The sequence below is a fragment of the Callithrix jacchus genome, chromosome 18 (assembly GCF_049354715.1).
Source record: "Callithrix jacchus isolate 240 chromosome 18, calJac240_pri, whole genome shotgun sequence".
In the NCBI taxonomy this organism is placed as follows: Eukaryota; Metazoa; Chordata; class Mammalia; order Primates; family Cebidae; genus Callithrix; species Callithrix jacchus.
In genome coordinates this window covers 30,949,741-30,970,972 of record NC_133519.1, presented here as the reverse complement: position 1 = coordinate 30,970,972, position 21,232 = coordinate 30,949,741, and the positions used below count along the sequence as shown (strand labels likewise).

The window sequence follows — 21,232 nt, the reverse complement described above, 5'->3', positions numbered from 1 at the left end:
ACAGGCAGACTTACATAATGCGTTTATGAGACATATAGTAAAACTACAATCTTAAGGATGGGCAAACCTCATATTCAGGTCTCTCAATCCCAAGAAACCATGTCCAACAGATAGAAAACCCATCCGCAAAGCAGTAGACAGATTAATTAGCTACCTTGATGAAATCTGATGTTATTTGCAACTACTGATTATTTATTAGTATCTGATGATACGGGTATCCAACAACTAGTAGAAGTAAATAATGCTCAGAAAGGAGACTAGGATAGAGTCTGCTTAAGATTTCCCCTACAAAAAACATACGTGAATTCAGGTGTTGGTGACTAGGAATACATGTAAATAAGAGAGCCATCATGTACTTCCACATTGAGGACAGACCACCACTATACAATTCACTTACACAGTCACATCACCGTATGCTTCTTATGCATCAGCATATACTTAAACGTTTATGTATGAATTTTTGTAAGCAGTACGTTATTTAGTCAATAGCTTTGAATCTGGGCAGAGGCTCTCCTTTTCCCAGCCTCCATTCCCTTTTTAACTCCTCTTCCTTGTCTGTCATCAGCGTCTTGCTCGATGCAGTTTCATAGAAATAAAGTAACTTGGATGGACACAGACCAAAGATGTTATTAGCAAAACCTGTCAAGTGTAACGATTCACCCCCACCTTCTGGTCATTACAAACACAGCAGGGTTGGCGCTCTTTCTCCCGAGCCCTTTAAATACACAATTCGAAGCAGCTCTGCTCACCCCCCAACACCCAATCTGTCGCACCAGGCCACGTCCCTCGAAGTATCTGCTCCTAACGTTGGCCCTTCCTGCCCCATGGTACTCCCTGGCATTCCTGACTGCCTCCCACTCTTAACAAACCTTCCCCATCCATGGCACTGTTCTCTCCCCATCGCCCCAGAGTACCCCTCAATTCCAATTCTTCTCCCCTCAACTACTCCCCGTCCGCACACCCCTGTCCTCGTCTTCCTTCCTCACGGTACCCCCGGCCCCAGCTTTTTCCCACTCTGGGGTCCCTTCCTAGATCCCCGAGGCCGGCTAACCAGCCCAACTCGGACGTCGAGGGGCGGCGAGGCAGGGGCGTCATCTTCATTTCCTCCCTCCTCACAGCAGCCCCTCCGGCTGGGAACAGGCCAGCGCCAGTACCTGAGGCTCCCGGGGAACTCCCGGCAGCTCTCCCGGGCGGGCGGTGCTGGACGGGCGGGGGAAGGAGTGGGAAGCTGAGGTAAAAAGCTGGGAGTGGGGGGACGGTGGGTGCGGATCCGGCGTCGGCCGCAGCTCCGCAGCAGCGCCTCCGCTCACCGAGCCGATCGGCGCTCGGCGGCCTGGCGCCAGGCGGAGGGGGCGGGTCCAGGGCGCGGAGATAGTCGAGGAAGTCGATTCCGCCGGGCGCTCTTCACCTGGAAGAGCCCTGACCCTCAAGGATTTTAGATGCAGCTCCTCCCTGTGCTTTAGGGGATGAGTGACCACTGGTTCTCCAGGTTCCGGTCGGGATCCGGCGTGCGTGGAGGGCGTTTATGGGAGGGATGGGAAACTCAGAACTGCTCGGGTCGGGGTGCTGGCTGGGGTGATAAGGCGTTTACAAAGAAGGTAGTGCTTTGTGCCAGATCCGTCCCTCGGGCTGACTACGTTGGGTGGCAAGAGGAGGGTGGCTTGCGGCTCGAGGACCTGCTTCTGTTTCGTCTGGGGCCTTTTCTGAAGAAAGAAGTTCTGTTTGATCCCCTGTTTGCAGAATTAGAGCTGGACTTGGAAAGAGATTTTAATGGTTCCTAGGTCAGCCTCCTTTCTTTAGGTAGGAGAAATATCTGGTTCAGAGAGGAGATTGACTTAAAGTTACACAGCTAGTTTAGATAGATAAGGGACGGCGGCTCCGTGTTCTTTTCCCGGTATCCGTTAGTTGTAACCTGAAAGCCTTCAGGTTTCAGGGAAATCGCCCTTGCCTGGCCATTCCGCTGCTCTGCCCATGCTTCCCTCACTCCTTCCTCCTCCGCCCAGTTTGGTATCATATTTAGATCTCCAAGCCCACAGATGCTGGCTACCAAAAACAATTCCTAATTTTGTTTTTCCGTTCTCTTATTTATTATCCATTCCTCCCACGCCCCAGCTGGAGTATTTTACTCATTCAATCATATATCCACTATACATCTTTTAACATTAATACAGTATTTATGGGTCCTTTGTTGATATAGTATTTTAACTGTCTGAAATACCGTGCCAGGCTCTCTCCAAAGACAAAAATAAGGGCGTGTTCAGAAACAAAAGTAGACCAGAAAACAGCAGAAGATCTGAGGACACTAAAGGAAGAAATAGACACCTTCATAAAAAAGTTGCTCTTCGTTTGATGTGTAATTTTATGCAAACATGCACTAACGAATTTGAAAGATGCCATGACTAGGGCAATGATACTCAATGCTAAGTGATTCACTTGGAGTTGAATCACCTGGAAAGCTTTTAAAACCACTGTGGGTGGGGGGGCGGTGGGGAACTACTGGAAAACTTTTTAAATCACCTGGAAAGCTTTTTAAACTACTCAGGTGCCCACGTGCTACCTAGATTCTGATTTAAATGGTCTAAGACTTAGAAACAGCTGTCGGGTTTTCAGTTGAAGGTTCTAAAAAACTTGATGTTAAACTCAGGTGTCTGTGTTTATTGCTCCAGAGCCCGGCTGACTTGGACTGAAACGGCCCACCTAGAATAGAAGCCTCTCAAGGTTTGCATCTCTGTCTGGGCATGACAGTGGGACTACTCCTAGTGACCCAGACATTATTTTTTCTTCTACAGATTTTTTTTTTGAGACAAGTTCTCACTTTTTCCCCTAGGCTGGAGTGCAGTGACATGATCATAGCTCACCACAGCTCTGAACTCCTGGGCTAACGTGATCTTGTCTGTGCCTCCCAAGTAGCTGGGATTACAGCCATGAGCAGCTGTGCCCAGCACTTACAGTTGATTTTATATCTGCATATTTGCATGTTATAGAATACTTTCTGGCTTTGGTGTCTTAGCCAATTAGAGCTTTAGCTAGTTATAGCCTCATCTCTTATACATAGACAGCTTAAGGTGTGATCAGTGAGCTCTAATAGGCGCATAGCTTTTATGCATAATCCAATCTTTGTTGTTTTGTTTTGTTTTGTTTTTTTTAAACCATGATTCTTTATTACTGCCAGTCATTTTGGAATGATTGCTTAGAAGAGGAGTAATGCAAGCCCCACCCTTTAATCACCTGAACAAAGTCCCTTTGACTATCCCCAATATTTGTGAAACCTAGAAAATGTCATTTTACAGTTAATATGAATCAAATATACCAGTAAGCCTAAAAGATTATAAATAGCACTGAGCTTGGGTCAGAACTCCAAGCAGACTTGAGTTACTTATTTCCTCTTCTGTTTTCTTTTTTGTGAGCTTCAGTTATTCAGATGTTAGTCCTCTAATTTTTCTCCTTTTCAACATGACACCTTCTTCCTTAAGAGGGCCTGCTGTCATCCAAGCTAGAGAATTTGCGTTTTGCTGTCTTCCAAGACTAAATCTCTCAGCTTTTGATGGGATAGCGAAGAGAATCTGAGCATTTGATTCATTCTTAAACAGTCTTTCTATCATTCCTCCTATTTCTAGCTTACTTCATGCTCTCTTCAGCTTTACTTGGTGCTTCCAGTTCCTGAGCCTTATGAAGGGTTTTGCTGTGTATACCAGGTTGCTTCATGGACCGCTTGGGATTCCTGCTTCTCAAGTCTACTACGGTAATTGCCTCTTAATTCATCTGCCTTCTAGTTTTTAGTATTTTGTAGCTAAATGTTCAACATTACTTAAAATGTAAAAGTAAACAAGGAAATACCATTTTTCATCTATCAGTGACCGAGAAAGAAGGAGTTAAGCAGAAGATCTGCAATCCAGTCTCTCCCTTAGTAGGGAAATACTCCCAGGAAAGCAAGCAAGCAAGCAAGCATGTGAATTTTATAAATATGGTAATTAGAGACCTCCTGGCAAACAAACCAATAGTATTGGCAGTCAGGAGAGTCCATGTTATGGAGTTCTCCTAGCAAGATGTCCCAGGGCTGGGATTGTTTATGGTAGACACACTAAGAATCGATGTGGTAATCACAGCACTTTGGGAGACTGAGGCAGGCGGATCACTTGAGGTCAGGAGTTACCAGCCTGGCCAACATGGCAAGACCCCATCTCTACCAAAAATACAAAAATTAGCTGGGTGTGGTGGCATACACTTTTAATCCCAGCTACTCTGGAGGCTGAGGCAGGAGAATTGCTTGCACCAGACAGGCAGAGTTTGCGGTGAGCAGAGAGCGCGTCACTGCACTCCAGATTGGGTGACAGAGCAAGACTCCCTCTCACAAAACAAAAAAGAATCAACATGAATTTCAGGGATATGATTCACTGGAAAATACTGTAGAAGTTATGTAACTTAGCATAAAATGCAAGTGTTTCATAACTGAGTTGGCTCCTTCTGTGTAAGTGGGGTGACTATACACTTGATTTAGAAACCACATCTACTATCCTGGGCCAGGATGCATTTACTGGTATGCTTGAAATTATTAGTAAAGCTTGATACTGAGTAAAATCTCTGATTTGAACCTGATTTGACAGTTTGATCCTTTGTGTTAGCTCAATGGCAAAAATAAAAAAAATCTGATACTACGATATGTGTGTGTGTGTGCGCGTGTGTATGTGTGGTATGGAAGCAGGGTGGGAGGAACAAGCATTCTTAAACACTGTAGGAGTATATAAATTGGTGTATTTTTTTTAAAAGTTCATGGTAATTATATATATATATCACAATTTTATTTGAAGTTCTTTTTGATCTAACAATTTTACTTCTAAAATTTATCCCATGACTATACAGGTTGTATATAAAAGTTTTCTATAAAAATATTTGTTACAGGATTTTTGTAATAGAGTGAAAAAAAACTTTTAACTGTTCAGCAATAGGAAATTGCTGAAATAAAAATCATATCGTAGCCATTCAATAGAATAGTATGCAGCCATTAAAATGAACTAGATAGATCTATATGTGCTGACATGGAAGACCTCTGTGATGCTATAAGGTGAGAAAAGTAAGGTGCAAAACAGTGTGTAGAGTCTACTTCCATTTGAGCAGCACATACACACCAGGATGACTGGGAGTCTCGCATGGAAAGTTTTGTGGGCTGAATTATGTCCCCTCAAAATTCATATGTTGAAGTCCTAACTTCCAACGTGACTAATTGGAGACAGGGCCTTTAGGACAATAATTAAGGTTAAATGAAGTCAAAAGGGCAAAACCAGCCAGGCGCGGTGGCTCACGTCTATAATCTCAGCACTTTGGGAGGCCAAGGCAGGTGGATCACCAGGTCAAGAGATCAAGACCATCCCAGTCAACATGGTGAAACCCTGTCTCTACAAAAAAAAAAAAGGCAAAACCCTAATCCTGTAGAGCTGGTGTCTGAGTTTCATCGGCAGAGAAGAGGCCATATGAGAACACAGAGAGAAGATGGCCATTTGCAGTGCAGAAAGAGAGGCCACACCATAAACCAACCCTGATGTCCCCTTGATCCTAGACTTGCAGCCTCCAGGACTGTGAGAAGATAAATTTCTGTAGTTAAGCCACCTAGTCCATGTTGTTTCATTATAGCAGCCCTAGAAGACTAACACAGAAGGGAAACTTTTTTGATTTTTAGGGTTTTGAACTGTTTGAATATTTTTACCCTGTATATCACCTTTTCATTTAGAACACTGGTAGAGGTCTTGTCTTCCCCTAAAATTGGGACCAGTTCATCAGTGAATTTAAAAAGTCAGCTAAAGTGGTACATATTAAAAAATGGCAAATATATACTTTAGTTATTTTATTTTGACTCCAGTGTATAATTATATGTTCACTCGCTAGTCTTGGTAATAGGCCTAAAACCTTTATCTGAGCATGAATTTGCTGTTTGGTATACCTGCCTTGTCTTTGTTATAAGTCGCATTGTTTACAGTTTCCAGTTTCATTTTCTTCAAAGTGGAGTAAGAAGTTAAAGATAGCTTTCAAGCAATTTAAATGCCCAGTCAGTCTAGATTTTTATGCAGCTTTTTTTCTCCAAAGTTTTACAGATTTGTCTTACCTGTGCCTAGTTCTATAGTAATTTTTGTTTGTTGTTCATCTTTATCAATTCAGTTTTCATAGAAAATAACTTTCTATTTGTATTTCATTAGTTTACATATTTAAATAGATTTTACAAGTATAATAGGCATAAATACTTTAGGGTACAAATATAAATGGACTCTTGTAAGCATATAACTCAGTTAGTTTGGAGGGGAAGTATACAGGTACCATATAGTTAACCATTAGCTTCTCATGCTTAGAGTGCCTTTGTGTTACATAAATATGGTATTAGTTTATTTTAGTTTTGATTTTGAAAAAATCTCAGACTTATCAAAGAATGAATACAAAGAATGCTTTTAAATCTCTTATCCAGATTCACTAATTAATAACACTTTTCTAATGCTGACCTCAACTCCTAAATGAGTTTCATGACAGTGTGAATAAAACCAAAATAGTTCAGCCCTCTTTTTGTCTCTAAGCAGATGAAGAAACAAAATTCCAGAAAGTTTATGTGGTTTGTTAACATTTCGTTAAGTTTGCTTTATTACTTCTCTCTAAATATATAACTCCCCCCAGTATGCATTATTTGAGAATTTATTATAAATGTCATGCCTCTTTGCCCCTAAATATTTCAGTAGGTATATTCTGAGAACAAGAACATTCTCTTCATGACTATAATTCAGTTGTCAAATTCAGAAAACTTAACATTAAGACAATATTATTTTCTATTAAAACATTCATATCAGAATTTGCCAACGGTCTCAGTTATGTCCTTTGTGATGTAAGTACAGTCCACAGAGAGAATGGAGAGTAATGGGTACAAAGCAAATGGAATTTAGTTTTTAAACATAAGTTCAACTATAGTTATTTTTATTTTCAATATATATAATAATGTGGGACTGCTTTGATGCCTTCCTTATGAAAGTTTAGATGTGACATTATAAGATGGACTCAGAGAGGTGCTTTATCTTCTAAGCCTTGTTTATTGATGTAGTAACATGTTACAAGAATTTTATCTCAGAGAAATTACCTCCCATAAAGATGGCAACATTAGAAGAACCTGCATAATAATATGCTTTAATTGTGTTATGAAGTTATTTTACTACTTCTCTGAAAGTTCAAAATTGTTACCATTTATTTTCTTGGTTACCTGCCTGTTTTCTTAAGAACTATGCTTAATGATTAGCATCTATTTCTGCACAACTCCTCTCTGATATAAAGTGTCATTTTCTTCATTTTATCATTTGGACCTCAAGGTTCTGAGATGACATGTGATTTGTCCAGCGTTAGAGAATGGTACAATTGTGAACACGAGAAAATATTGCAGAGCAATAAGCTTAAATTGAGATAAATATTTTCTCTAGAAGAATCACATGCTTTGACCTTAAAATAAAGATTAGGTAGTTTTTTCTTAAAGCTTCACATAGGTAGAATCTGTCAAGAATAATATCTTGTTTTCAAGAGGCTTTAGTCTGCTCAAGGTAAAATACAACTTTAATTTCTTGCTGAAGATGGTAATATTAATCTTGGGTGAAGACTGTATTTTCAGGGATAATTTCTATAGTTCGTAAATCTTGGGTGCTATATTAAAGTGAATCAGTTTGTCCACCAGATATGTGTGGCAGGTGTTCTGTTTAAGTCTGGGGATACAAAAATGGTAAACAGTATTTATTGTCATCTAAAAAGTTACAATCATGCAAAGATAAACAAGACTAAGAACTATAGCCAGGTGCCATAGAACATTTCAGTCAATGAAGGACCGTGTGTGTGTGTGTGTGTGTGTGTGTGTGTGTGTGTATATATATACACACACATATGATTATAATTGATCTGAAAAATTCCACCTAGTGATGTTGTCGCTGTTGTAGTGCAATGCATTACTCATGAGTTTGTGGTGATGTTGGTGTGAACAAACCTGCACTGCCAATTTTATAAAAGTATAACATACACAATTATATACAGTCTGTGATACTTGATCATAAACAACTCTCACCGGTTTATGCATTTATTATACCAGACTTTTTAGAGTATATTCCTTCTACTTATGCAAAAAGCTAACTGTAAAACAGCCTCAGGCAGGTCCTTCGGGAAGTATTCCAGAAGAAAACATTGTTAAATTAGTGTGTGTTGAAATAGTGTGGGTTATTGCCCTTGAAGACCTTCTAGTGGGACAAGATTTGGAGGAAAACAGCAATATTGGTGATCCTGACCCTCTGTACACCTAGACTAGTGGGTGTGGTTGTGCCTCAGTTATTAATAAAAAAGTTTAAAAAGTAAAATATATACAATAAAAAATTATAAAAATAGTAAAAAATGGTCCGGGTATGGTGGTTCACGCCTGTAATCCCAGCACTTTGGGAGGCCGAGGCAGGTGGATTGCTTGAGCCCAGGAGTTTGAGACTAGCCTGGGGAGCATGGTGAGACCTGATCTTTACAAAATATTTAAAAAGTAGCCAGGTATGGTGGTGCACACCTGTAGTCTCAGCTACTCAGAAAGCTGAGGTATGATTGCTTGATCCTGGGGTTTGAATCTGAAGTAGGCCCTGATTGTACTGCTACTCTCTAGCCTGGGTGGCAGAGGGACACTCTGTCTCAAAAAAAAAAAAAACAAAAATAATTAAAATTAATAAAAGCTTGTAGAGTGAAAATAGAAAATATTTTTGTACAGCTATACAATGTATTTGTGTTTTAAGCTAAGTGTTATGAGTCAAAAAGTTTAAAAGTTTATAGAGTAAAAAAATTACTGTAAGCTAAGGTTAATTAATTGAAGAAAAAGTTTTTAAAGTGTAGCCTAATTGTACAGTCATGTCCTAGGTCTTCACGTTTACTCACCAGTCACTCACTGACTTGCTGAGGGCAACTTCCAGTCCTGCAAACCTCATTTATGAAGTGCCCTATACAAGACTATAATCTTTAAATCTTTTATGCCATATTTTTATTGTGCCTTTTCCATGTGTACCTAACAAATACTTATATGATTTACAACTGCCTACAATATTCAGTACAGTAATGTGTTAGACAGGCTTGTGGCCTAGGAGCAATAGGCTATACCATATAGCGTAAGCGTTAGTAGGCTATACCATCTAGGCTTGTGTATATACACTCCATGGCTGTATTGAAAATTGAAGTAAATTACAGAGTTAAGTGAACAATATACATATACATATACATATATATATATACGTACACAGTACATGAATACCTTAGCAAATAAAATTGTCTAAAGTGATCTGTAATATTAAATTGTTGTTTAACAATAAATTAAGATCACAAATGGAAACAAATAGCAATGCTGCTATACCTGGGGAATAGCAATAGGAGGAAGCCATGACTATTCATAGGAATAAACAGTCACAGGAAGGGTCAATAGAACAAGGCAAGAGACATAGCTGTAGAAGATGGGCTGCCCAGCAGAGGAATGCAGACATTGCTAACCCAGCCCTGACCTATTTCTCTTCCCAGAAATCTGACCTCCAGCTTTATCCGTGTTGTTACAAATGGCAAATGACAGCATTCCATTCTTTTTTTTTGAGACAGTTTCACTCTTTTGCCCAGTGGAGTGCAATGGTATGATCTCGGCTCAATGCAACCTTCCGCCACCAGCCCCACCCCCCTACTTCAGGCAATTCTTCTGGCTCGGTCTCCCAATAGCTGGGACTACAGGCATCAACCACCATGCCTGGATAATTTTGTATATAAAAATTTTGTATTTCATCATGTTGGCCAGGCTGGTCTCAAACTCCTAACCTCAGGTGATTTGCCCGCCTTGGCCTCCCAAAGTGCTGGGACTATAGGCATCTGCCACCATGGCTGGCTAATTTTGTATTTTTAGTAGAGATGGGGTTTCACCATGTTGGGCAGGCTGGTCTCTAACTCCCGAGCGCAAGTGATCCACCCACCTTGGCCTTCCAAAATGCTGAGATTACAGGTGTGAGCCATTGCACCCAGCCAATTTCATTCTTCTTAATGGCTGAAAAGTATTTCTTTATTTTCTTTTCTTTTAGAAATGAACATGCTTTAACATTTTAATCATGAGTCATGGCTCACATGTACAGCAAGAAAGGGTTTGGTGAATAGGGAAATTCCCAGAATAGGATGAACATGAAACAGACCATAGTGATGAAGTACAGGCAGCACACTCAGTCTCAGAACAGTCACCAGCCACCAGGGAATTAACTGATCATCTCAAGGAGCTGAAAACAATCCAGTGAGTCCCCAGAGGCTCCTCTGCTCATTGACTCTTTCACAGTAGACGACAGTAGATGATGTGTGGAAAAATAGCTAAAAATGGAGGCCCAAAGTAACTAGCCATTGTGCGTAATGGAGGAGAGACCCATTTGGAGATACCTGTACCAGTGAAACCCAAACAATGTGGTTGAGAGTTATGAGGATAACTTTTAGGTCTGGAGACCCAGTCTATCCCACTCAATGTAGGAGCTGTGAAGAGGGGGATTCCATGTTAAGAGGAGAATAGCAGAGCTTCTATTTCTACCTTGCCCAATTGGGAAGGCTGTACAAATCAGGGCTAATCATCCCTGGCCTCCCCCTGAGAAACGTGGGCAGCAGCTTCAGGTGGCCACAGAGGATGCAGGCAGCTTTCTTAAAAGACTTCTCCATGCTTAATAGTCAGTGCTGGGCAATAACAGCAGTACCAAAATTACTTCATTCTGTCTTTTCTGCATGTAAATTGATTTGTTCCTCTGTACTGTTCTGAAGAGCCCAGCACAGGCAATATAGCATACCTACTCAGCTACAGATTTCCAGTTTTTGTTTCTGTTTATAATTGTTTTGGTATTTTCCTGCAAAATTCTAAAAAAAGCCTTAAAACGTCCTTCAGGACTCACAATTTCAAAAAAATCAAATTTTTATTTCATCACAAAATCATTCTACTTGTTTCTGCTACCCAACTCTTATCTCACTATTATTTTCAGTTTGTCTAGTGGTTATGTTTGTAACTTTTGAAGTGCGTTCTCAAGCTCTGTTTCTGTATCTATCATGTTTATGTATCTATGTTCTTAATATTCACAAGGTCCCATAACAATTGGAATCCTTGGGCCAGGCGTGTTGGGTCACACCTGTAATCCAAGCACTTTGGATGCCAAGACGGGCGGATCACCTGAGGTAGGGAGTTTAAGACCAGCCTGACCAACGTGGTGAAACTTCATCTTAAAAAATACTTGGAATCCTTATGTGTTTCTTACGTAATCCACTCCCAGATTCTGTCAGCTCTAACTCCGTGTGTGTGTGTGTGTGTGTGTGTGTGTGTGTGTGTGAGAGAGAGAGAGAGAGAGAGAGAGAGAGAGAGAGAGAGAGATAGAGAGAGATGGAGTTTCCCTGTCTTGTCCAGGCTGGAGTGCAGTGGTGTGATCTCCACTCACTGCAATCTCTGCCTCCCGGGTTCAAGCGATTCTCCTGCCTCAGCCTCCCAAGTAGCTGGAATAACAGGTGCCCACCGCTGTTCCCAGCTAATTTTATATTTTTTAGTAGAGACGGGGTTTTGCAGTGTTGGCCAGGGTGGTCTCAAGCTCTTCACCTCAGGTTATCCAACTCTTTCGGTCTCCCAAAGTGCTGGGATTACAGGCATGAGCCATCACACCTGGCCAACTCTATCATTATTTTTAAATGGCTAATTTTCATAGAGTTTAAATGGTTTTCTGTGACTATAATTAAGTTGTCCATACTTTGTTTCTGTGTTGATTTAATCATATTTTTGCTATTAATAATGTGTAAATTTCTTTCTCCATAGATCCAAGACATACGCATGAATGAATGCAATGAATAAAAATCACACCTGGGAAGTTTCAAGGTAATACTTTTGTGTATCATTTTTGAAAATAAATACAAAATTTTTTTTGAGACAGCATCTCTCTCTCTTGCCCAGGTTGAGTGCAGTGGTGTGATCATGACTCTATGTAGCCTCGACCTCCTGCACTCAAGTGGTCCTGCCACCTTGGCCTCCCAAAGTGCTGGGATTACAGGTGTGAGCCACCATTCCTGGCCAAGTATCATTTTTTAATGTTTATAATCCCATATATTCTCAAAGTAATGTTCATTGTAATTAACTTTATGCTTCGCCATTGTTTTATTGCACATTTATAGTTTTTTTTTTAGAATTTGTAATTGCCTTTTAAAATTTGTTGTTCATATGACTAACATACAATTTCTATTTAAAATTTTTAAAACTTTTTACTCTTAAATTTTTTGTACTCTTTTTTTTTTCTTTTTCTTTAGGGAAACAGTTATTAATAACATAAAATTTCATCTTCTCACTAACATTGCTAATAATTGGTTCTCAAGTTTCTTAATCATTGCCTTTCATCTACTAAAGCCACTTCTATTTTTTTAAAAGCATTCTTTCAGGACTTCTTGAAATTCTTTGTAACTTGAATCAGGTACTATTTATTTCTGCTAAAAATCTGTCAAAGCATTTCTCTTTACTGGACTGCTGGACTAGGGCCATAATGGTATTCATGACCTTCTCTAAAATAATTACTGCTACTTTAAGTCAGTTTTTAAAGTTCACAGATCATAGTGTATTTTTTTAAGAGCATTGGGAATTATTTATTTCCAAGATTCATGATTGCAGACATTCTGTGGTCAGCAAATGGTCTCACAGGAAGTCCACTGTGTATATCTGACTTGGAAGGAAAAACACTGATAAGAGAGTGAATTCTTTGGTTTCCTCATTTAGGCCATGCACATCAGTGCTTCTGTCCCCTCCTTGGCCAGTAGTGCAGTGTCTAGGTAGATTAAATTCTTAGAAGGGTGCTGGTCAGCCAGAAATCACAGATGTGCAAAAGTTGGCTTAAAAAAATTTCAGTGTCCCATAATTGGATTCTCCACTGCTACAAACTCTACTGTGTGGCACTGTCTGCCATTTGCCTATGCCTATCCTAGACTGCTCTTCTAAATTTCCCGTGGCAATAGCTTTAAGTCCCTGTCTCACCAAACATTGGACTTCCATCATTTGTGAGTGGAATTTGCAAGTGTAAAGGTGTCCTGTACTGTTTGTTCCTGAGGCATGGTTTCAAGTAAAATGGCATTTTTCTTTTATTTTGAGACTGAGTCTTGCTCTGTTGCCACTAGAGTGCAATTGAACGATCTTGGCACACTGTAATCTCCTATTCCTTGGTTCAAGTGATTCTCCTGCCTTGGCCTCCCAAGTAGCTGAGATTACAGGCACATGCCACCACACCCAGCTAATTGGTGTATTTTTCGTAAAGATGGGGTTTCACCATGTTGGCCAGGAAGGGGGAAATAACTTCCTATTAGAATTCTGAATAATGTGTACATAATGTTTATAATGTGAAGGAAAAGGCAGGGTGTGGTGGCTCATGCCTGTAATCCCAGCACTTTGGGAGGCCAAGGTAGGCAGATCTGCTGAGGTGGGTGGATTACAAGGTCAGGAGTTTGAGACCAGCCTCACAAACATGGTAAAACCCAATCTCTACTAAAAAAATACAAAAATTAGCTGGGGGTAGTGGCACACACCTGTAATCCCAGCTACTTGGGAGGCTGAGGCAGGAGAATCACCTAAACCCAGGAGGCAGAGGTTGTAGTGAGCCAAGATGGCACCACTGCACTCTAACCTGAGCGACAGAGTAAGACTCTTGTCTTTAAAGAAATAAATCAAGTGAGGGAAAAATGTCAAGCATTTCACTAACAAATGAAAGCAAAGCTTACAAGACTCTGCCAGAAGGGAATTCCAAGAACACTTTCTTCATCATTTCCTTTGAGCTCACAAATCTATAAGTTGGTGATTTAGCCTAGGCAGCTCTTCAGGTCTCAGCTGGGCTCACTCATGAGACTGGGGAACAGCCAGCTATCAGCTGGTGCCTCACAGGTCTGGAGGTTGGCTGGGGTGACTTAGTTCTGCTCCACATGTCTCCCTCCAGCAGGCTGGCCCTGGCATGTTCTCATGGTAAAGGCAGAGCTTCTATTGGAGTACTTGTCTCCAGGTACTTTTTTTTTCTAAGCTTCCAACATAGGTTTCTTTAGTGTGCTTCCCAAGTTCACTTCACAATTTCTCCACAAGATTTCAGTCATTTTACATGAAGTAGAGCAACAGTATTGCAGACCCTCTTCTTGGCCACAGGAAGTCACCAGATTAAGGAAGGGAAGAAGGGACGAGGAAGGCAGTAGGGCCAACTGCTCTTGGTAAAGCACAAATAGTAACTGGAAAGCACCAACCGCAGAGAATGCAGAAGAGCAGCTTCAGGACGAACACTCCAGGCTCCAGAGAAAAGCAGCTTCCGATGCCAGTCCTGGCTTCTCTACTCATCATGGGCAAGTTATTTATCTCACAGCCTCAGATTCCTTGGAGGTGAAATGGGATAATGCTTTAAGGCTGCTGTGAAGATCAGATACAAACATGGAGCTTGGCACATCAGCTGTTGCACAGGCACTCAAGGAAATGATTATACTAGGACTTAGGTGAGGGAATACTATGGGCTTTAAAAGAAATCCCAGCCTGAGGCTTATATTGCTGGCATGAGGGCAAGGACGAAGACAAACATTTCGCTTGACTTCTTTTCACTCTCAGAAGTCCACAGGCAACTTGCCCCAGTCTTCTGACTCTGATACAACTACCCTACCTCAAATCCTGGACGTGGGCACTGTATTATCCCTACAGCTGTGGAGCTTTCAGTTCCCCAGGCTGGTTCCCCAGGCTGGATCCCGCCAAGAGATGCCCCTACTACATCAAACATCTGTGGCCTCTGGGCAGCGAGTGCTCTGGAGTCCATTGGTCCTTGCCTGGGTCCTATGCTGGGAGGCAGGGGTGTCAGTGATTCCAGCTATTGGGATGCCTGGTGGCTGGCCTGGGGCCAGGAGCATTCCAGCCAAGTGTCGCCATCACTAGTGGCCCCACAGGTGACCTTTTAGCTCCTCACCTGGTGCCCTAAGCACAGGCAGAGAGCATGGTGCCCAACCCAAGCATGTAGTCTCATAGCGAATTAATGAAATAGCAAGATAGATAAATTGTCCCACTGGTCCTTCACATAGGTTCTTTCTAACAGCTTTTTAGAGTGAGGGTGTCTCCTTATCCTCATTAGCATAAGACATCATTCATGTTGAACAGTTTAGACAGTATGTACAACAGGAATGGGTTTAGTGAACAGAGAGATTCCCAGGATAGCCAGGATGGATAAAAAAATGAAAAAGACAAAAATGACAAAGTTCAGGTAGTGCACTATGCTTATTAATTTATGGCAGTCACCAAACACCAAGCAGTTTTCTTTTCTATAGGTGAACTCTGAGATCCTATGAATAAGGCTGACCACAAGTCCAGTGACTGGAGCCTACTGTTAATTGACTCTTACAGTAGACGGCAAGGAGGAAAACATCTATACTTGGAGTCCCAACGTAATGAGAAAATTATTCTGGGTAACAGAAGAGTGGCCCATTTGGAGATGACTGTACTAATGGGACCTGTATGATGCAAATGAGAGTTATCAGGATGAGAAATAACTTTCTAGCTGTAAGGAGCTCCATCTTTCCCTCACTCTGGTGTCTGCTCAGAGACCTTGGTGTAGAGGTTGCACCCTGAAGAGAGTGCTGGTGATGTGAAGGTGGTCAGGGAGCTGGAGAGTCCTTCTCATCGCATATCCTCTTCAGAATCCACTTACTTTCTCCTAAAGTTGATATATTGCCAGCATCTTCTTTTCAGATCTGCAGAACATTCAGAATGAGGTCATTGTGTATGTGGCCCTTATGGGAAGCTGAAGAGTCATCCTCATCGCTACTGAGATTTTCCAGAATCCACTCAAGATTATGTGAAGTTCACATATGGGAACCATCTTCTTCCTCATCCATTGATTTGCCAGATGTTATGCTGAGAACTTCAGGAGCAGCTGAAGAGTCTTCATCCTTATAGTTGCCTTCATAAATCATGTGCAGAGGAGACATATATTCCATGTTCTTGAGGCTGCCTTGGTCTTCCATGGGGCTTTCTCCAATGCCCTGCAACAGGGAAACTGCTTCAGTATGTTCTCAACAGAAAGATTTTCATTTGCTTTTGAGTCCACCGTGACCAAAGATGAGGCCTCCTTTTCTGACCTGTCACTTGGAAAATCCCCTACCTGATCTTCATTGGAAGTTTCAATGAATTGTTCCCTAGCGTGTACTCTGTTATGTGGCCAGATGGTTTTGACACACTGTTTGGGGCAGGCAGCATATCTTCTGGACCACTGAGGATACGTTTCTCACAGATGTGACTATCTGGGGTTGGTGTCACAGGTAGTAGAGGAATTTACCAAGACAGTTGTAGGTAAAGAAAGGCAGATTTATTAAAGAAAGTATGAAAATATGTTGCAAAATTGCAATAGGCAGTACAGCAGAGAAGGGGCTATCTGCAAAGAGGCAGGGGTGGAAGGGAAGTTTTATAGGGTTGTACTGCATAGGGCTATGTGCAGAATGAGGCCATTGTGTGGAATGAGGTCATCTCTCAGAACAATTGTTTATTATTCTTCCCTACCTGGGGCATTTCCCCACCTGAGGCCCCTTTCTCATTGTTGCTTACTTATGAGGAATCGACATTCCCCCATGATGGAATAGCAATGACAGATTTTTGGCATTGGGGTAGAGGTCTCATGTTCCAACTGCTTCCTGTTGATGAGGGGCATAGAGTTAACCCTACCTATGGTTGTTGGTCTATCAGGAGTCCCTGTGAGCCATTGCTCTGGGTTGTGGGACCTGGGATATTGGATGATGCTGGAGGAAGGCATTCATCGGAGAGGGGGAGCATATCTAGGCAAAACATTTAGCCAAAATGTTAAGTCCAGAATTTTTAAAAGGCAAAAATCTTTACTTGCTGATAAGGGGAGACTCAACTTTCAAAACAGGCTGCAATAAAGACAGCATGCGGACAGCTTAATCTGTCTCCTTTTTCTTCCCTCTTTTTTCTGTCATTCATTTAAAAGGCAAATAAAATTATTTCATTTTTTAATATTACATGAAAATCTTGTTTAAAAGAGAAAGTCAAATGGCACCTTTGTACTAGTTTCTATTAATGTTAAGTCCAATTCATAATAAAATCATATAAATAAATCTATCCCATCTATATTAGTTTGACCATAAGGTAAGATTTCCATAAACCTCTTATAACCCTTTATCGACTTCTGTTAAACAGCAGATTAATGATCTAAGAAAACTGTTATTCAGACACGTGGCCCAGATTCTGGACCTGCGTTAGTGTGCTTTTATTTCAGTGTTCAACCTATGGGGAAACTAAACAATCCTCTTCAAATCTTAGCCAGCTTTTTAATATCCACAGAACTTTTTACAAGATCAGCCTTACACAACTTACTTTTTTACTTGCTTAAACCTTCAGTTTTATCCCATTACTCCTGTAGATTAGGCTAATCCTTAAAACCCTCTGAGCAAGACAAAATTACATTCCCTTTAACAAAAGCCACATTTCCATGCCTTCTTATAACCTCCCACCAAAAACACATTCTACTTTGCTTCTACACCTTGAATGTAAACTGTTTCTCCAGTAGTCTCAAGTACATGTTACAATGTTAACTCTCAGAAACTTTTATTTTTGGTGAAAAACCTGATGAGTAATTTTAACCATATACAAGATTGCAGAGGTCAGGACAAGGACAGAGCTGAAGATAATATCTGACTCTTCCCAGCCTAGCCATGGGATCAGGCTAACTCCATGTCCCCAGGCCTTACCTGGAATCTAATGGCTATAAAACAAGCCAATTATTAAAAGTCCTAGAAACAGTTTATAGCCTTAAAGCAAACAGTATCTGACTGCCTAATTTGGTTTAAATGTGTAAACTTTGAAGACATCTTTTACTTTACCAATAACTTTTAAACTGTCTTTTTAAAGATTATTAGAGTCACGTGACCTAAAAGGCATTAAAGATTTAATTTTTCTGACAATATGTTCAAGTGCTTATTTTTCTTTAAGCCAATTAGAACTCTTTATATAAACATCATACACACAGCACATATAAAATAACAGACAGAAATGGAGAATTAAGACAACATTCCATCAACTGAGAATTTTTTAGAGAGAAAGCAGGGGCTTTAAAAACCAATGTCTGAGGCCGGGCGCGGTGGCTCATGCCTGTAATCCCAGCACTTTGGGAGGCCGAGGCGGGTGGATCACAAGGTCAAGAGATTGAGACCATTCTGGTCAACATGGTGAAACCCCGTCTCTACTAAAAATACAAAAAATTAGCTGGGCACGGTGGCGCGTGCCTGTAATCCCAGCTACTCAGGAGGCTGAGGCAGGAGAATCGCCTGAACCCAGGAGGCAGAGGTTGCAGTGAGCCGAGATCGCGCCATTGCACTCCAGCCTGGGTAACAAGAGCGAAACTCCGACTCAAAAAAAACAAAAACAAAAACAAACCAATGTCTGTACACATACAGCCCAAATATAAGCTTAAAGTTTATTTCTAACTACAGAGCTTTTGAAAGAATAATCTTTTAGGCCGGGCGCGGTGGCTCAAGCCTGTAATCCCAGCACTTTGGGAGGCCGAGGCGGGTGGATCACGAGGTCAAGAGATCGAGACCATCCTGGTCAACACGGTGAAACCCCGTCTCTACTAAAAATACAAAAAATTAGCTGGGCATGGTGGCGCGTGCCTGTAATCCCAGCTACTCAGGAGGCTGAGGCAGGAGAATTGCCTGAACCCAGGAGGCGGAGGTTGCGGTGAGCCGAGATCGCGCCATTGCACTCCAGCCTGGGTAACAAGAGTGAAACTACCGTCTCCGTCTCAAAAAAAAAAAAAAAAAAAAAATAGAATAATCTTTTAAAAATCTTTTATTACCAGATTTTAGTCAGGAGAAATAACTAGTATTTCTGGCTTTTGAATCTTTTGCTAACAGTAATTTAGTCTATGATATCAATACGCCTTAACTAAGAGGATGACTTAAACAGAGACACATGAGCTGTCTCCAAAGAGATGGTCAATGATTTACAAGATCTAGAATTGCCCCAAAGGTAAATCCGATAAAAGAAAATGTCAAGACAGGAGATCAGAAGCTGTTCATAGAGGGGAAAAGAATCAATAAATGGCAAAAATACCATAAGTATTAAATCACAAAGGACTCACTTTGAAAGATAAGAATTGAATGCAGGCCACCATTGTGAGAGGGCAAAGCCTTAGCCACTGATCTGCAGCACAAGGTGACTGCTGTTTTTTCCAGAAGGAGTTTTGAGCATTTTCAAGCTTGCAAAGGATTTTAACTACTCAAGATAATTTTCTAAGACTAGCCATGTTTTTATTATGCATCCATCTTTCAATTTAACCTTTTTCTTTTATTGGTCTATCCAGTTCCAATAGTGACCCAGTCTAAAAGGCTATTAACATCCAGACAGTAATTTTCCAGGTTTTCACCGTATAAGCAAAAGGTTATTTTCAGAACGGGTTAGAGGAGACATCTCCATTATAGGCAACTCTTGAACTCAAGGGGAAAATTTATAATTTTACTTGCTGCCTCCAGAATTGCCTTTGGCTTTGTTTTGTTGATAATGGTGTTTGATTTGGAAGCCAGCTGGGGCAGAGACCCCTACCCCAGCAGAAGGCTATCAGGGGTGTCTGATGGAATTCTGTCCTGGGGCCCCTTCAGCCCTCAGGGCAGTCCCATTTCCAGTGGCCAAGCTTGTGGCAGAGGGGGCAAACTGTGTGAGGCTTTTCCCCATTTATCCCACTGGGGCAGTTTGCCTTCCAGTGGCCTGGCCTTCTGCACTGATGGCAGTTACCTGGAGAATATTCTGAGGGCAACCTAGATAGGGCTGGGGTCTCATAAAGCAGTCAGCAGTTAAGTCTGCCTTCTGTCCCCGTGTTTTCTGTGCTTTTCTTTTTCCTTAGCCCTGTCCTTTTTATTCTGCTGTAAGTTATGAGACTGAGGAGACTAATTTGAGGATTTCCTGCATGGGGGCCATGTTATTAAGATATTACACAAGAAAATTAGATGTGTCCTATTTTCTCTGCACGTCTGAGTTTGCTGTCTGTCTGGCTTTTTTAAGTTTTAATTTCCAGGACTTTAACTTGCTGCCATGTTCTCTGAAGAAGGAAAGCTTTTCGTGGGAAGGCGCAACTTTAATACCAATGAGCAGGCGCTGGAAGACCACTGTAGCAGCTTCAGGCCTATCTCTGAGGTGGTCGCTGTGAAGGAGAGTCAGTGGTCCAGTGGTTTTGGTTTCATCACCTTCACCTTTTAGTAATGATGGGGTTTCACTGTGTTGGCCAGGCTGGTCTCAAACTCCTAATCTCAGGCCATCCAACCACCTTGGCCTCCCGAAGTGTTGGGATTATAGGTGTGAACCACTGCACCTGGCCAACTTCTTATTTTTAAATTGAGCTCCCAAGGTAGCTAGCTAAAGACCTTTTAGACAGCGTCATCTTTTTAAAATATTTTTCCTTTTGTTTAAAGAAAAATTATGGAACATTTGTAGAGTCCGATTATTTTTCACCGGTTTTTTAGTTTGAGCTCTCAGGATTATTGGATCTAGCAATAATGGTTCTGGCATTTGGCCAGGCTGGTTTTTAAAATTAATGTGTATCCAGGAACATTAAAAAAAAACCTGTACACAGTGTTTATTGTGGTTAGGTAGCAATTTCCAAATGTACCTATAAGAAATCTGCATCAAGAACATGATTATCTCGGGGTATTCTCTAATTCAGATCACCAAACTGATTATATAGAAGAGTTGCTTTAAAATGTTTGTAAATATCTTTTTTTTTTAATACCAGCAGAAAAAAATATTCTGTTTTGTCTCATGTAGTGCTTAGGATGTCCTTCAGAGAACTTATTAAAAAGATGAAACCTCAAAAAAAAAGAAAATTAGATGTTTCTTTTTTAGAGTCTGAGAGTTAAATTTGTCTTGATGTTTTAGGATGTAGCCCAGAGGTGAGTCTGAAGAAATAGACGGGGTTTATCCCATATTGGGACTAGAAAATGATGAGCCACTCGGAGGTAATGTCTGCTGGGGACACGAACTACACTTTCTTTAGGTGCATTCTGCTGAGGAAAAGGGTTTTGCTCACCTTGCAGAGGGACACGAGTGCACTTTCTAAAGGGGCGTCCCGCCCACCGGAAAAGACCTCTCAGCACTGATGCCTTATTCTGGGTGATCAGCCCAGGTATGAGGAAAAAGGGTAAAGAGAAAAAGACAGCCTACTGCCAGCCCAAA

The 21,232-nt window shown here is 41.2% G+C and overlaps 2 protein-coding genes across 10 annotated transcripts in view; one reads left to right on the top strand and one right to left on the bottom strand.

Annotated features, from left to right (window-relative positions):
- Positions 1 to 1,335, bottom strand: part of VAMP4 (vesicle associated membrane protein 4) — a 53,911-nt gene extending 52,576 nt beyond the window's left edge. For all 3 annotated transcript variants that reach the window (XR_004736608.3, XM_002760368.7, XM_054247819.2), the window contains exon 1: positions 1,155 to 1,335. The gene's annotated coding sequence lies outside the window, so the exon portion shown is untranslated. The remainder of the gene's footprint in view (positions 1 to 1,154) is intronic.
- Positions 1,336 to 1,367: 32 nt separating this feature from the next.
- Positions 1,368 to 21,232, top strand: part of METTL13 (methyltransferase 13, eEF1A N-terminus and K55) — a 60,434-nt gene continuing 40,569 nt past the window's right edge. For 2 of the 7 annotated variants that reach the window (XM_078356289.1, XM_035279985.3), the window contains exons 1-4: positions 1,368 to 1,508; positions 2,667 to 2,718; positions 3,618 to 3,742; positions 11,825 to 11,884. The gene's annotated coding sequence lies outside the window, so the exon portion shown is untranslated. Of the gene's footprint in view, positions 1,801 to 2,666; positions 2,719 to 3,617; positions 3,743 to 11,107; positions 11,200 to 11,824; positions 11,885 to 21,232 lie in introns of all 7 variants that reach the window. The other 5 variants (XM_035279988.3, XM_035279986.3, XM_035279984.3 and 2 more) reach the window with 5 other exon arrangements.